This window comes from Lytechinus variegatus, chromosome 1, assembly GCF_018143015.1.
Source record: "Lytechinus variegatus isolate NC3 chromosome 1, Lvar_3.0, whole genome shotgun sequence".
In the NCBI taxonomy this organism is placed as follows: domain Eukaryota; kingdom Metazoa; phylum Echinodermata; class Echinoidea; order Temnopleuroida; family Toxopneustidae; genus Lytechinus; species Lytechinus variegatus.
The window spans coordinates 60397237-60415607 of NC_054740.1; the positions used below are offsets into that span (position 1 = coordinate 60397237).

Sequence of the window (18371 nt, forward strand, 5' to 3'; positions counted from 1 at the left end):
TTCACAGACATTGCTTTTAAAGGGATCAGATCCTATCTAGTATTGTGCAACAAACCGACTCTTAAAGGTACTATTTAAGTTACCAGACAGAGATTTCAAAAGGATCAGATCCTATCTAGCATTGTGCAACGAACTGACTCTTTAAGGTATCATTTAAGTTTCCAGACATAGATATTAATGGGATCAGATCCTATCTAGCATTGTGCAACAAACATACTCTTAAACATGTACTGCTAAAGTTTCCAGACATAGATTTTAAAGGGATCAGATCCTATCTAGCATTCTGCAACAAACAGACTCTTAGTACAGGTAGGCCTACTGTTTAAGTTTTCAGAAGTTGCTTTTAAAGAGATCAGATCCTATCTAGTATTGTGCAACAAACCAACTCTTAAGGTATCCAGATAATTTATTTTTAAGTTTTCAGCTCCTTTGTAGCATCGTGCAACAAACCAACTCTTAAAGGTACTGTTTAAGTTTCCAGACTCTTAATTTTAAAGGGATCTGATCCTATCTACATGTAGCATTATGCAACAAACTTACTCTTAAAAGTACTGTTTAAGTACCTTTATTATTACCCTGGCTTTAGCTCAAGCTGCCTTTCAGCGCTGGAGCACTCAAGGAATTATTCCTGCTGGATACCCATTCACCTCACCTGGGTCTAGTGCAGCACATTGTGAATAAATTTCTTGCTGAAGGAAAACACCCAATGGCTAGGATTCAGATATAAGGTATAATCAGATTAAAGTAGCTGCCTGCCTATCATATTATCCGAGTGTAATTGCTGTTTTTAAGCTGGTTCTGTTTGCAGAGTGCGCTGTAATCTCTTTGAACTTAATTAAAATCTTCTGAGATTGCAATTGTTTGCATAGCTCAGAATTAATGGTAATTGCATGTTTACATTGTCTGGTGTTTACTTTTAGTTTTTCAGGATGGCTTTCGTCATGCCCCCCCCCCCATTTTTTTAGCTCTTGTGAAATTGAAAGAACTTAAACATGTTAACATGTTGACTGGTAACAAACATTTCATGTAGATTGTTGAGGTTATCAAGTAATTTAATTCACAAGAATTGCACTAGTTATGTGCTTTAATGGGAAGTGTAGCCTGACAATAGGTTTGTATTAATAAAAGCAGAAAAATTAGCGAGAAATTTGGGTGGTATGATGAAAAATGGATTCATGAATTTTTAAAGTTTTAATTATGTGACGCCATAGACAAGCAGCTCCTCCATATGTCATGCGATGTAAATTTTTTTTAAATGCAATTTTCTCAAAAAATGAATGTGATTATATTTGTGCCATGGATATATCATCAGACAAATATCATTTTATACCACTTCTGTTAGAAAAATATTTTTTAATCATGCTCTAGTAAAAAAAAATTCGGAATTTATATGAAATCACTTATCAAATAAAAAATTAAGCAAATTATAACTCTCTCAATCTCTGATGGATTTTCATCAAACCTTCAAAATTTCCTCCATTTACAAAGCTATTGATCAAACCAACCTATTTTCAGGGTGAACTTTCCCTTTAATAAGTATCTTCAATTATATGTGTCAAAAATGTGTGCATGCAGTATTGGACAGAAAACAATTATTTTGGAATAAAGAAAAAGAAAATATTCATTCTAATAGATTTTGATGTGTTACTCAGATGTAGGCACTACACAGGATATGCTGTTTATTTTTGTATGAAGTGCTGTTTGATATATGAGCATTGCAGTCATTGTCTAAACACTGAAATAATTGTTTAAATTGAGTAACAACCATGCTTAATCATTGATGATGCGATATTTAACCCTGTTGTTTAAATTGTTAAGCAACTCTTATAAATTTCATATAGTAAATAGTGTTGTATAAATTTAAGCACTTGTTAAGCAACTATTAAGCATCCATGCGTAACTCATTAGAGCTTGAATATTAAAAGATTTAAGCTCTGTTATTTCAAACTGTTAAAGAACTACTGTAAAGTGAAGTAAACAGCATTGTATATGATGAACTGTTTTTACTGGGTATACTCCCAATGTGAGTCCGTGTATCAACTATCTTGGACCAAATAAATCTGTTTCAACTTCTCCAAAATATTACGTGAAATCTTGAGGTTAATACAGGACTTTGATAGAAAGGATAGATTTATGCAGACGTGACTGTATATATATATATTTTTCCAATGTGCAAGTGCGATCAACAAAAGTGACAACCAATGATATGGAGGGATTTATTACAATTGATCCTCTTCATTAAGATGGAAACCCATCGCTTTGAATATCCTCAATGTGAGACTATATCACATTGTGCCTGGCTAGAGCTAATTTATGCACCCTCACATGACATGTATTCAATAAAAATAACTTACGAGCTCAGTTTCTGTAATGGATGTCGTCCGAGGTATCCTACACTTTAAGGATTTGCCATAAGAGTAAATAGTCTGCGTATTCTTTGCCACGTCTCTCGATGCCTCGCGATCGATGCGCCTCGAGCACCCGTTGGTCTCGCAAGAATACCCGGAGAGAAAGATAAAACTTCTTTAATATTCGTCTCTGTATGTCAATCAATAGATGGGCCATGGATGGTTGGGTTACTTAAAGAGGTTGTTTCTTTGTGTTTTTGAAAGGTTATTCTTCCATGTGGAAGGGCCTCCCCTTTGCAGCTACAATAATACAATTACTCCCATAATGATGATCATCCTCCTTGATTAAGTTTGTGTAAACTATTTCTTGCTTTTCAGGAATGCTTTTACAAAATGTAAGGTTAATAAACACATTATGATCACATTATAAGCAGATGAAAATCCTCTGATATAAATTGTGTGCACTGCAAAAACTCTGGTGCTGAAAAGTTTAACACCAGCCGGGAATCTACGTATGTCCGCACCAGAGAAGTATTGAAACAACACCAGTTTGGAATCAAACCGATGCTGTTTTAAAACTAATTGGTGTTGTATGAACACCTATCTGGTGTTAGAATAATACCAAGCCGGTGTTGTTTAACACATCTCTGGTGTGGACATATATAGATTACGGGCTGGTGTTAAATCAACACCAGAGTTTTTGCAGTGTGTGTTCTGAAAAGAAAAGCAGGACTTATTCCCAATCCTGGGATAAATCCCATCCTTCCAACAACCATCAACTACTAGAGCAACACATGCATGTGAACACTCTGAAATTAAGGCATTAACACTGACACCATTTGGTGTCAATAGAGGACTTCACCCAAAGATGTGTTGTAATTACACCTATAAGAATATAACACCAAAGAATGTTACTTTAACAACCAAATGTGGTGTGTTTTAATAACACCCATGGTTGTTGGAACAAATACCAAGACATTAACACTGGTTTAAAAGACTGGTGTTAAAATTACACCCAAGAGTTTGAACACAGCACAAAGCAGTATTAACAACTTGCAATAACATGAATGGATGATGACCTGACACCACAAAATTAACACCAGTGCATTTACACAACGCACATTATGTTATCTTCTGTGCACACTGGGTAACGCAACAGTTTTTTTTTCTGTGTATGTTGGCACATCACCACACCCCACCCCACCTGCTAGGCAAGTAATATTGTGGAACAGTCCCACCCCACCCTACTCATCCCTTATCTAATGCTACCTCATGATATAAGCCTTTGGGCATAAAGCCATTAGGATAATTACCAAATTGGATAAATTCAACCATCATCTAACAACTTGATATTTGGTATTTGAAGTTGGGTCCTTTCCTTGTCAGGTCGATTGCCTTCCGTCTGCTGTAAACCGGGTTAATATCTGTAATATTCAAAAGATTTTTTTTCATGACTAAATGATGAGAATTGCAGTCATGTTGTCATAAGGGTGCTTGAAAACCAATCCATTACGGTAGCAATCTTTGAGTAAAGGGGGCATAATTATCAGATTTAAGGAAAATGTTATTTCTTATTTTGTAAAAAAATTAAATGAAACCGCATAAAATCCAGATTCCTTAACACACATTTAACTTCATTTACTCTGTTCTCTGGTTTTCTCAATCTTGCTAAGACAGGTTCTGCTTCTTTTGAACAACTGAAGTTGTTTTATTTTTATTTATGTACATTTTGTTATCTTTTTTCAGGGGCAGGGACTCCACATTATTTTGATTTAGGTTTTGTGTTTGGGGGGGGGGGGGAAGCTGGTACTTTGTAGGCTGCACAGAACAGGATCCAGAATGAGCAATAATCTGTAAGCAGCTGTAATGCTCCAATAATTCCACTAAAAAAGTGATGAGGACAGGGATATGTATTTACAAAATGAAACTAAAGAAATAAATCATTTCTTATTGTGAAAAGGTAGGGAAATGTACATACAGAGATAATAATAATAACAATGATAAAGATTGATTTATTAAGCGCATAAGAGACAGCTCTCTCTATGCGCTTTACAATGTACTATGTAAATTAACATAGTATAAAACAAAGTAAACTAGCTAAAAGTTATAAATTACTGATACATCATAAAAATAAAACCAAGAATTTGTCAATAGCATGTAAATATTCATTGATTATTTTAAAATTTGAATAAACTAGCAATATGTATGGAATTATTTCAACATTGTAATATAGAAGTAAGGAATAAAATAGAAGTAATGCATCATTTCTTTCAGTGTAACTAAAGACAAAAATCAATGGGAAACAATATATTGAAATATAATAGTATAGATAATGCTAATCATGCCCTCCCGATGACCATTACCATAGGGAGAGGGGGGGGGGGGCCTTGTTCCTTCAAAATTCAAACAAAGACTTCTGATTCATTTGTACGCTTAAAAAAGGTGGATGCAGTAACTTGGTTAGTCATCCAGTTCAGTCATTCAATTTGATTTATACCTAGGAAGGAAAAGTAAATACTTGGCATAGTTTGGACACTTTCAGGTAACACAACTGCTTTGCATTTTGCATCAGCTTGGATCAGTTGAGCAATGTGTGGATGATACATGTTACATAGGCCTGTATTCCGAACTCGGGTTTAAGTTAAACCTTGGTTTAAAGTTGTGGTTTAACTATGGAGGGCCAATTGGAGTACAAACCCCTGACAATATATATTCAATTTATCAACTCATTTGATTGTTCAAATTGTTCATAATTGTCTGGGAATGGTAACTGAAGTATTTATTCTTCGTTATGAAAGCAAAATGAAACAAAATAGTAATCATAAGAAATATACAATGTAAACAGAATTTTTGAATTCGTGGCTCCCCATAATTTAGCACAGAGTTAGACCGTGGTCTGAGTTATACCTGACTTCAGAATACGGACCATAGTCTTCAAGCAAAGAACCAAATTTGATACTTCAACAAATTACACCAGTTTTTAGAGTGAAGAACAGTCAAGAACTAGATTCCAAACTCTCTGTGTTATATACAGCAACAGAACATGAGTGAATCTAGTCTCAGTACTTCAGACTCTGAATTGTTCATTGTACAAAATCAAAGGCCTGCTTACTACATGTACATCCCACCCACCCACCATACCACAGAACTTCATTCCTAGAATAAACCTGCCCTCTATAGTTCAACAACAGACAGTGTAACATCCAGGTGCTGTTTCTCGAAGCTCAAGATGAGGATCAGTAGAAAATCGTCTCCAATTTCATGAAAACCATCCCGGGGTTTTATCGAGCAAATTTCATTTCAGCTTGCGAAATCTAGCCTGCGTGTATGAACAAGAGGAGAGAGAGAACTCAAAAAGACACGTCAGCATTTGGTGATAATATAAGGGTTGCACGGCTCCAGTGAATCTCTTATGTCTTCAACATTTTTCGAGGATGTATTCAGGAATGTATTTGTAATTTGTTCTTCTTACATTTGGTTATTACTATTCAATGTTTAATTGATGGCTCATTGGAATAATGTTATAATTTGCAATTCATCACATAGGTTTGAAGATAATTTGTTAACAATTGCAACAGCTATTATTTTTTTTACTGTAACGATATTGAAATTACCCTTATGGAAGTTGTGAGGCTTATTTTCTATTTGCCTTAAGTAATTTCAAGTAATTCAAATACAAAGGATAACAATGATTTTTGCTCTGATGCAACCACCATACTTATTCCAACCAATTAAGAGGAAAAAAAATCAATAAAGTTTGCAGCAATTCTTTTACTTCAGGGGGCAAAGTTCTACGTAATTTTTTTTCTAATTTGATGATTCAATTTTATTGATTTCATACCCTGTGTCCTTCAGCCCACCAAAATTTTGACAATGACGGAAAGTTGATAACTTGGAAGTCATCAGAAAAGTGTGTTGTCATGTTGATTGGGGTGTTGAATCCTTCCAGCTACTATTATTGCATTGAGAAAAACAGAAAGATGGGGGATATCTGAGCCTCGAGCCATGTTTTCCAAAATATATTTCGCTTTCCCATCCTATCCCCAGCACACCAAGAAAAATGCACATTGTAGATTACCCGGACCACATATTTCTCCGGCTAAACCCGACACTTCGATAAAAGCCAGCGTCATCTAACATTACAGCAGCGCCTTGCTGATGAACATTACCAATAAAAGAAATACACATCTGATAGAGCTGTCACGGTACCCACCACCTTCCCCTTCCAAAGCTCTCTTAAATGAGTCATTGATTTTTCTTCCTCATCTTTTTTTTTTGCCAACACGGGGCAGCTGCGCAGAAACGGTGCCAGAAATCAATATTATCATTTCATGCGCTTCTGGCGTGAGTTAAGTCTGGCCGGGCATGAAGGACGACCATTCAATCCCCATTGAAATGTCAGCATTGATTGTTTTTTGTGCAAACGCATTATCTCCATCTCTCTCATTTTGGCCAGATTTTTTTTTCTCCTCTCTCTCTTTCATCAAATGTCAATATCACATTACTTTAAACTCTTTGAAGTGTGATTTTGGTAATGACTATATGGCTTGTATGCATGAATAGGAGGAGCTGTATAATGTTCATTGCGTTTTCTCTGCTGACATGAATTGAAAATTACCAAAGGCCCCACAGGTGACATCTCCATTGCTGATTTATGGTTTCAGTACAGTGGGAATATACTGGTGTGTTGGCTCAGTTGGTAGAGCGTCCGTCTTACAATCGGAAGGTCAGGGTTCAAACCCTGGCCGTGTCAGACCAAAAGACGTTAAAAGATGGGAGTTGCTGCTACCCTGTTTGGCATTCAACGATTAAAGAGATAGATCCTCATTTATCTGGTGCTGCTCAGCAGTCTCAGGGCCCACGATCAATTGGGCAAAGCAAATTTTCAGGGTATTTTCATTTCATGTCTATTTCGAACAATAAAATATGGATTTAGATATTAACTTCTTTATTTTTCTGTGTAATGTTGATTTGCTTTTCCAGTAAGTCACATGCTTGCATTAAGATGTGCTTTGATTTCAAATTTAAATCAAATAGAAATTCCTATGAAAATGATAATAATTATCATCTTGTGGGTGAATGTTGGATCTTACAAACATATCGAATATATATATAACAAATATGTTGAATCTAATTCAACGTAAAAATGTAATTTTATGCAAAAATTGATAACACAGAGGGTGTTAAAAATCCACTAATATGGTCAAGGGTGTTTGTCCACCCACTGGATGCACATAAAAAAGTGCTTTTGACAATGATAATATAAGCAGCATATGACTTATTCAACTTTAACTCATACAATAACATATATTATTGAGACACATGTTAATAGCTTTCCATATCAAGTCGTAATCTCTTGCAAAACATCATGCACAGCTGTATGACCCCCCCACCCTGAGGGCATGGAAAAAAAAAAAAAAAAACATCCAGTCACCCAAAAGGAAAGATTTTTTTTTCAAAGGACTACAATCATACAATACAATAAATTCTAGATTAATACAATGGTAGAATGTTTAATGAAACCGTGCAAGAGAACATTTTAAGTGTTGAAGCTGCCCCCTGTTTTGCCCTTTTTTAAAAACAAAACTTGATGATAATTATTTCCTGCTGCTGAGATTTGGTTCATCTCTGGCTTTAAACTCTTCAGAAATCAAGAATGTAGGTAGATATGATGGAAAGTATATTCAAATGGTATACATGAATCCATATATATATTTTTTAAACATTTCTTTTGCAGTATTTTTGTTAGTATATAAGCCAGTTGATCTTATATATGTTTCAACGTCTGCAGTAATTTCCTACATAGAGCACACTACCTACTTCAAGCACTGAACAAGTTATATTGCATTAAAGGCCACCAATACATATTTGGATGTGGAATTGGTTTATCAAAATTCACCATTTTTTCTTACAATGATTTAATTAGTTGCTGAATCAATGATTTTAATTGCAGATACAGAAAAATGCTAATCTATTTTTACCCTTGTGTACACTGAACAAGTTCATATCAGCATTAGATATCACTTCCATCTCGGCTTGTTCCAAATAGATATGCCACATTGAATTCTGTTAATGTGACCATTCATTGTCAAAGCTTTCAGTTTATTGTGTGAACTTACTTTAAAATGAAGGTGTATTGTAGTCTGTAAGAACAGACTCAAATTTTACACTTCGCCCAATTACACTATGTCTTAGAGTAAAGACTAGATGTGAAAAGTTTCTCTGTCTGTCTCAAGTTATTGTAGAGGCAGCCAGGCAGTACATAGTGAATCTAGTCTCGCTAATTCAGACTCAGCATTACATACTATGCGAATAATGAAAGCCAAGGGTCTGCGCTTGCAGACTAGGTATGTATTTTGCGCACATAGTTCAACTTTCATCCAAGACAAGACCGTCACAAAATAATATTTTCTTGACTGTATCCTGTTTGATTTATCTTTGTAAAGAAGTGTAATCCTTGTAGTTATGTTGGAATGGAGTCTTTGAGATAACATCATAATGGAATATCATTATCTTTCAAGGAAAAGAAAACTGACTCTGTAATACATTTTTTGGTCCAATCAGATGATATCATATAAGGATGCACTGTCTCTTTCCTGACTGATTTATTCTTTTACCTTCTGTATGATGGACCATAACTATAATATTAATGGAGGTGCCGTGGCCGAGTGGTCTAAGGCGCCTGGCTATACATGAAAAAGTGTGGGGTTCGATCCCCCGCCGTGGCAGCTAGGCCTGTGAGCAAGGCATTTAATCTACGATGCTCTTTTATCCTGCTTTCAAATAAATGGAAATGCTATATGCATTATTGGTAACTAGGTGTGAACTTTTTAACTATAATATTATATCTGATACTCCATATGACATGCTGTAAATACATTATGTGGTCGTGGTGAGTAGGCTAAAATAGAATTGATATGTCAGTCAATCATAACACTATAGTCTGCTAAGAGCAAAAAGGGCATTAAACATATTACTTTATACAGAACAAATGCCCTTTTGACTTTTGGTAGGCTTGACTGGTGTCAATGAGAAAACTAGTGTGGGATCTTTATCAACTATGGTTGGCCATTTGATGCCATGGTAGAGTTCTCACCGCCGGTCTACAATTTGAAGTTGAAATTCATTCATTGTTTACTTTTACCTGTTAACGAGGGGATTCTGTAACTCCATACATTGTACAGTGGTTGCACAGTAGCAGTTAGGATTGACTCAAATATGCACTGATTCTGATCCTATTATTTTTTTTTCTATTGGTGCTCATATGGCTTTAGAGGCTTATTTATGCTTAAATAGTGCACTTCAAAAACCTTAGAGAGGGTTAAAACCACTTATATCACTCGTCATTGTAATGTTGATGGCTCTAAACATGAGCAAAATTGACAGAAATCAATGAAATGCTCAGGAGTTGCTTCGTTGATATCCATTTCCATAGTTACCATTTTCATTCATAATTGTTTTCACATGTTGCAGGTAGACATCTGGGATTGACCGAAGACCCGATCTGTTGACTGTACCGATCTACAGGACTCCCAACTGTAAGTTTTGATTGATCGATGGTAATTGACTCTTGACATGGTCTGAGGTATGCGTAGAAATAAGATAACCGGTCCAGACGGTGTGGAGTACCGGTCAGATAGAGCTTTATTTGCATCGCGAGTGTGTGCGAGCAGATCGATTACATGGGCGAAATACCCGGTGGTCCGTACTTTCAGTGCACGCGGTGAAGCTCTGTCCACACGCGGTAAAGAAAATGTGATTAACCACCACCACCTCATATATGGAATAGACTGTGTTCACATGTACAGTAAATAAAACAATGAATACTCAGTGATTTTACATGTACATGTATGATTGCAGGATATGATGCTGTTCTCACACGCAGTAACCAATCTCTGATAGAATCACCTTTTGTGTTCATATTCTCCCCTTTGAAGGGACACCTATAAAGTATAATGAAAGGAGTATTGTAAGGCCCTACAAGTTCGAAGAAATGCTTCTATTTCCATAATTTAAATAGAAACAAAGACAATAATAGGCATTTGTATAGCGCCATCTATCTAAAAATAATCTATTCTGAGACACATTGTTATTATCATTATCACCCGGTTTTAGCTCGAGCTGCCTTTTAGTGCATTCGGGGAATTAATCCTGCAGGGTACCCATTCACTTCACCTGGGTCGAGTGCAGCACAGTGTGGATCAATTTCTTACTGAAGGAAAACATGCCATGGCGAGGATTCGAACCCACAACCCTCTGTTTGAAAGGCAAGAGTCAGAACCACTAGACCAACGACGTGCCTACTATTGCTAGTTGGGAATAAGAAGTGACCCTATGTAAAAGCGGAAGCATCATGGTGTAGCGGTTCTGACTCTCCTGACTCTCACCCTGAAGTCAAAGGGTCATGTGTTCGATTCCCTCAGCGGCCTAGCTTCCTTTTGCATGGTGTCCATTGAACTTTGCCACCCTCCACCCAGGTGTTAACTGGGTACACAGGAGGAGGCAAAAACCTTGATATTATACCTAGTAGTTTGTAAATTCTTGTTGGAATGCTCCCCAGGGAGTGGATAATTTCCATGCAAACATCTCGTTAAAGATACCCCATTCTGATGTATTAAGTGTATATAAAAGGGTAATTGCGTGACCATACAAATCAAACCACACTGAAGTACATGTCAGTATCTGTCTATAGTAAATTAGTATAGGAACACTTGCAAATATTTTGCCCTATTCTTGTTTTCATTATGTATTTTGAAAAAGGGAGCTGCTGTTTTCTGTGCATATTGATTTCCAAATGTGAGGAATTTGTGTATCATAATCTGATGTCTGTTTACAGAGACTAGTACCTTGTTTATCATATATCCGTGGATATGTCAATTATCGGTATCAGAACGCAAAACGACATCTTTTGTCGAAGCATGGGATGCTAATTAGACCTTCAATTTTTCATACTCCTGGAGTGATGAGCTCTCTACAAATAGCAGTCATTTTTCCATTGAAGGATAAATTAGTCAAATTTAGACTGATTTTGAGGTCACTGATGTAATTATTGCTGAAGCTATCTCCCCATTTAAAATCTGCCGTATTTGATTTATAGAAGGAAGAGCGTGGAATGTCATGTCCTGTTTTTCTAATTGTTGTCCTCGTGTTTTTCTTCCATTGTTGTAGTAAGCATTGGAAACCAGTAGCCAATAATGATTTTTTTCTTGTCCACTTTTGATTTCTTGTTTTTGTGCTTTCTTTTTTTCTCCTCTTCTTTTCATTCTATTTTTACCTCTCCTCCTCCTAGTCCATTTCTCTGAATTTTTATTTTTTGAATATCGCCTTTCTTCTCCTTATTTCTTTTTGATATTTTTCCTCATCTGTTTTGAGGAAGAATGAATAGTGAGAAAAGTAAAGATAGTGGTATTGAAACACATCAATCACTCTAGTAATGATAAGATAACTAGCACAAGGAATGAATTAAATGAAATTCTTTGAATCACCCATTTGGGCAGAAGAGAAGGCACTCGACGGTATGAGAATAACGTTTGAGGAGAGTACCAAACACTTCAGTTTTACTCCCACGACCCGTCATGGTTAGCAATGAAGTGAAATGTTTGCTTAAATTGGTTCACTGAGAGGATTTCGTTGTTGAAAACATCACAGGAGAAAAATGTTTGCAAGCGTGGTTTGGATTGACTCTTACCTTGAAGTATTTTGAATGAAATCATGATAAATAAAAACAATTTTGTGAATTTTTAATACTGTAAAGAAATGCACAAATAAATGTAATCAACTAACTCCTAACGTACAATTCTCCCAGGATCCTGTTGCACAAAAGTGACCTTTGCCATCTAATGGTAACTACCATGGTAACAATGATCAACAGCCAATCAGAATCTAGGATTTCATGCAAGATACCATTGGATGGCAAATGCAACGGGCCCCAGATGCACACAAAATAATACACATAAATACCGCAATTCTTCTTGTTATTTTAGAGTTACCCAACACTTTGAAAGTATACAAATTAGCCTTTCTTTCCCAGAGGAAGTACAGATCTAAACCATTCCTTCTTCTAACTATATATCTTTGGTTGGTACTCCTGAATTAAAGGTGAAGAACTTTAAAGAATCTAGGCTTCCTGATCCTGGTTTGTTCTTGATATCATTCAGTAATCTGAAAGTTTGTGATGGGGATTATAATCTAATGTGGCAGACATGTGGTGTTCTATTTCTTGCTAAGCTCTGCGTACAAACAAAGGATTTTCCCAGGAAAGACAGCGAGTGGAGAGCCTCCCGTTCTCCCACCTGCTTCCTCTCGGGGAACTGGTGCAGAAAATTCAAGTGCATCTGCCTAGCAAATTGGAATTGAGCTTTACGCGACGTGGTTGTGCATGGACCCGGCAAAGTGCCAAGATGCGGTCCGATCGAGCGTGCGAGTTAGGCCCATCGCTTAGTGGAAATTAATTTAGCTTGCTTATCATTGGCACGTTCATTCACACCTGGCGAGGTTTGTAGGCAGTCAATCAAAAGAAACATATAGCTGCTCTTATACTCTTCGATTAGGCCCCTTTATCCCCCTTTCCAAGATATTTAGAATGTAGAATGTATAGAATGAATTTGAATGAACAACAGAAGGCCTATGTGTGCCAACATTGCTTCATCAAACTAGAGTGGTGCCCTATTTGATGCGTGACTACATGCTGATGTACGAACTAGTACACAGCAAAAACTGTGGTGCTAACCGGTGTACATAGAGGACCACACCAGTTATTTTACACCGGTGTTAAATTGGTGGTGTTAGTTTTACACCTATAGGAGTTATTACAACACCTTTTGTTGTTACATTTACACTCTTTGGTGTTATGTTTAATCTCTAGGGTGTAACATCAGCGGTTTTTACAGTGTATAGGTTATCATGTATATTTTCAATATGTGATTTTGAAGGGTTTTAGGAAAAGTCTGGATATAAAGAACCTCTGTTTAATTTGTATTCAATTTAAAGCATTGTCTTCATATGCAAGAAGGATGTGAGGGGGATGTCCAGAATGAAATGAAAAGGCTGAAGTGATGTGAAATAGGATTTACTTAAAACAGCTCAAATATCCTTATTTTTTTGCATTCTCAATAAAAACTATTATAAAGAAATAAATGATGCATTTATTCCCAACCATCCGAAACCTCAAATTTAGGGCATTAAAACCCCACCCACCGAAAAACCCACATTGATGGCTTATTGTTTCTGCAGCCAAGCTCGCTGTGATAATGATAACAATTTTCTGAATGTTACCGTATGTACATGCACAGTATGTTGTGAATTTTCATCTGTAACGCCTCCATGCCTTCCAAAACGCAATCAATGAGGCCTTTCCCCCTTCCTTCTACATGTTTGGGAGTGGGCTGATGTATGGTTTTATGGTTCACCCTTTTTGGGTCGATAAGAGGAAATTAAAGAACAAACCCTGCATCATGTTGAATGGGTTTGGGATTTAAGAGAAGGATGGGGATGTCTAGACAGAATCAATGCAAATTTTATTCTCAAATCTAAGGGTGTGTTTATGCTTCCATTGTGAGGACAGAATCAGCGATTTCAAAAGTCAATTCAAAACGCCGATCGTATACGTGGTTCTGGGAGTGCTGTTTATGCTTAACTTTTCAGAGCAAATCATGATCTCCAGCTGGCTTCGCATCGTAAAGCGAGGTCAAATTGGGCGCGCCTTTTTTCGAAAGTTTTTTTATTCCGATTGTTGTTATTACGTGGAGATAACATGGAGCAATACAACTGTATTTGCCCGCGGATTTTCATCTCACCGGAAGGATGTACCAAATGACGTCATTTAAACACATTTACGATCGTGGTTCTGTTTATACTTCCCCAGAAAGCCTGATTCTGGTCAAACGACGTTTACAAACGCACCTTTTTGTGAGTTTACGATCGGCGTTTTGAAACAGCATTTAAATGAAAGTAAGCATGGACGCAACCGTGTTTTGGACTAATCACGTTTGGAAACGCTGATTCTGGCCTGAAAAGTGGAAGCATAAACACGGCCTAAGTCAGTGGATAAGGAGCAGTCACTTGGGTTATTCAGAACAAGCGTCTGGGAATGAATATTAGAGCTTTTCTCTTACAAAGAGTTATGATTAATGTGATCGACCGCACCTACAGAAATCCATAAATGTCATCATTTTTCATACAGGAATTTTTTTACGTCTTTTATAAAATTAAGGAAAAGCACACTGAATTGTAAAGACAATAACGCATGCAGAACTACAGAAATTCATAATTGTCATAACTTTTCATACAGGAATTTTGTACAACATCTTTAAGAAAACAAAGAAAAGCACACTGAATTGCGAAGACAATGACGCATACATATATGTATATCATATTAAGAAAACATTCTGAACAGACATGCATTCAAGACATTGTTCAGGGCCCCATTGCATAAATGTTAACTTGCGTGGAATCCTTGATTTTGATTGGCTGGTGATCAGCATTACCACGGTAGTTACCATAATAGCAACTTTTATGCAATGGGGCCCAGATTTGTTTGCTTTTCATAGTTTTGAGTGATTGATTGATTACTGTTCTATTATGAAATTTGAAAACGTGTAGTGATTTCCACAATAATTAACATTTTAAGTTTTGAACAGACATGCATTTCAGATGTCGTGGTAGCTGGATTTCCATAGTTGTTACTGATTAATAACCGTTTTATAATGAAATTTTAACATTCATGTCCAAATATGTCATGATTCCTTAATAAGTATTTTGTTGTATTATATGATACATTGTCATCAGGTAATTTTCAAAGTATATACAGCTAAATATTGCATTGCCAATTTGAATAGATGATAATTTATAAAGCACTTATTTTCTTGAATGAAATATACAGATGTAGTCATAAATCCAGTGTTTAGAAATTGACCTTGACTTGGGTGTATATAATGAATCTGTTGTTGCCAGCTTAATACAATGGAATCAATAATTCATCAAATTAATCAAAACCTTGTTTAGCCTTGAATCATCGTGTGCTTATTGGCACCGATGATGATGCATGCATGCACATGACACCAGTTTATGGTGGGATACTTTAGGGTTGTCATGATCGTTAGTAGTACTAATTAGTTTTAATTGATTTCATTACACTGCTTCCTGCCTTCATGCAATTCGATCAAGATTTTTATTTTTAAACAGTAATTTACCCCATCTGTTTTTTGTTTTAAGCCCCGTGTATTTTTGCAATCTTCCACGGTGCTATAAAGGCACAGCAAGTTACCCAGAGCTAATAAATTCTTGCATAAACATGAAAGGCTTGATATTTCTGTTTTAGTAACTTGTTAATTAGCTTTCTAGGCCTTAAAATTATCTTGAATACAAATGACTGGTCTTAAACTAGTAACCATGCTGAATATATTTTCCTACGGACTTTGGATTTGTCTGCCTCACTTTGGGTGCATTTACGATAAATTGAAGAATTTCCCTGTTACGGAAATCAAATTCTGATCATGTATTGAGTTGGACCAACAAATTGCTGTTATGCAAACTGTTGATCTGATGGAAAAATACAATTGTAGCAACTGTTGAATCGGCAGCACCCCATTCGCTGGGTTAAACTGTGGATGGAAAGTGAGAATGGTAGCTTAATTTGCCTCTGGCATTCCAAAACACCATCTCCCCAGTGAGAAAAGCCTAGTGTGCGTTGGAGATTGAACAAAACGAAGGAGATATCAAATTATCCATTAAGTTGAATTGAGAGATACTCTACCGGGTAGTCAAAAGGTCATAATGGTGGGAGAAAATAAATAGAGAAAGAAAGATAGAGAGAGTGGGAGGGAGAGAGGAAAGAAAAAGGAGAAAGAGAAGAGAAAAGAAGAGAAGACATGAGAGAAGGGGAGAAGGAGAGAGGAAGTACCCACCGAAATTCTCTTGATTTTTTGTTATCTAAATTGTTATGCTATCTACTGAAGAATGACCTTTGGGGTAGTTGTTTAATAATTTATTTTGACAATTTTACAAACCATGCTTAATCTATTGAAGATTAAATATTTGAAATAAAACTTTCTTGTTCTTGTTAAAACTGTTCAACAATTACTCTCAAATTCATAGCAAAAAGGATTGCATATGAATTTGAAAGTATTTTTTACCGTGTAAGAAAGAAATGGAGTGTGTGTGTGTGTGTATTTGAGTTTTGTCAGACGTGTATCAATCAGGTATGATTATTTACGTCTGGGACCGACCTTTAACGTCACCATCCGAAAGACGTGATCAGGGCTCGAACCTCTGCATCAATTTGTAACTTCCCCACAGCTTGGATTACAGGCGCACGCCACAACGCCCAGTTGTTGGAGTTGAGGTATAGTGACTGACAACAGAGGGAGCTAAAGAGCATAGGAAAATGAAAGACAGGGAACACAGTCCAAATTAGAGTTAGAGACAGAGAAAACACAAGGTGGAAGACGAAAAGACAGAGATGGAGAAGAATGCTGCAACACACAGATATAGATACATAGACACGGGCGAATTAGAATGAGACTAAAAAAAGCTTACTGTTAAAACCATGTTTCTACATCAACAGGGTCACAGAGGGAGGGTTGTGGAAGGAAATTTGGAGAGAGAGAATGATGAAAATAAAGAGAAAGAAAGAGAAAAAGAGTAGGATAGTAGATGGGAAGAGTTGTTTAAACAGACAAAGGAGATAGAAAGAGGGGATGAGTGAGAGAGAGTAGAGCTGATAAAAGAGGAGGATGGCGGAGGGGTCATGTGAATTAGTGGCCCAAATTGTTTATTCCAAGATGAGACCAAAAGTGGAGAGAAATTTTCCTCCGAAAGAATAACACGAGGTAGTGCTGCAGGTGAGAAGAGATGCATTATGGGTGATCTATACCACTTGTCATTACACCGATCCATAAATTAGTCTTGGATTTCAGTCTCCAGGTATCATCCAACACCTGCTATAACTCTGCATAACGCTATTGATGATAATGCTTTGCAGTGAACTACATCTGCAAAAAGTGCTTAGAAATGTCTGATGTATGAAGTGCTATTAAAAACGGAATATTATTATCATTATTGTGGGTCAGCACGCTTGTTACATGTAATTATACAGACTAATGACAGAACATTATCCTTGAATACATGTTTCATTGTTTGAAGTAACCCTCAAAGTCATCAAGCATTGATCACATGTATGTCCATGAAATTGTACATTAGATCAGATGTTAATTACACACTTCTCGAAATATTCACACTATTTGCATGTTCAGGATCCAAATTTTGGGAACATATATAAGTGTATAGGACAAGTGAATTTTACTTGAATTGCAGTTCACCGAGAATTCAAATATGAGAAGCTCCCTGAAATATTTTATTCATAAGACTCTAGTCATCAATAAATGTTGTCATGATCCATTGCATGGCCCAAAGGTAGCTGCTGGCTCCTCCTGAATATCCTACAGGTACCTCTACTGGTTTCCATCATTAAAGAAAGGAAGATGATGAGGAAATTCTGTTGGTTTTTAACTTGACACAATTGTTTTTTATGCACACTGACTAGAATTCAGAAGAATGACTGAATTCTGTTCACGTGATGTTTTGGATGTCCACATAATGAGGAGCTTTCGCAAATGCAACAGGGACGAATTCTGCAATGTGATAAATCTATTGAAAATGCAAGTCAAATCACAAAGGAAAGCTCATAGGTTATTGTCGAAAGTTGGTGGACCGGGACAGATCGTCTTAAGCTTTGGACCGGACAAAAATTGCAGACATGTCATTTGTCCAGAGCAGGGGGGGGGGCTGGGGGATATAGGTATAGGCCCCCCCCCACTTTTTTCCAAAACCATGTACAAAAATGTAAAAATGACCATATGATTGATTTTTTGCATGATTTACTGATTTTCGACAAATACTGCATGTCATGAAGGGCTCTTGGCAACAGATTATCTGCATTCTAAAATACACCAGACGGTGGACTGTACCGTTTCCAGAAGAAGAAGAAGAAGGAGTCTACGTAGTGGTTGCAAAAACTCCCTAATA

The 18371-nt window shown here is 36.6% G+C and overlaps 1 long non-coding RNA gene across 3 annotated transcripts in view; it reads left to right on the forward strand.

The window, feature by feature from the left end:
• Positions 1-18371, forward strand: part of LOC121418622 — an 83069-nt gene that overhangs the window by 42322 nt on the left and 22376 nt on the right. For all 3 annotated transcript variants that reach the window (XR_005970490.1, XR_005970492.1, XR_005970489.1), the window contains exon 3: positions 9822-9886. This is a non-coding gene — a long non-coding RNA (uncharacterized LOC121418622). The remainder of the gene's footprint in view (positions 1-9821; positions 9887-18371) is intronic.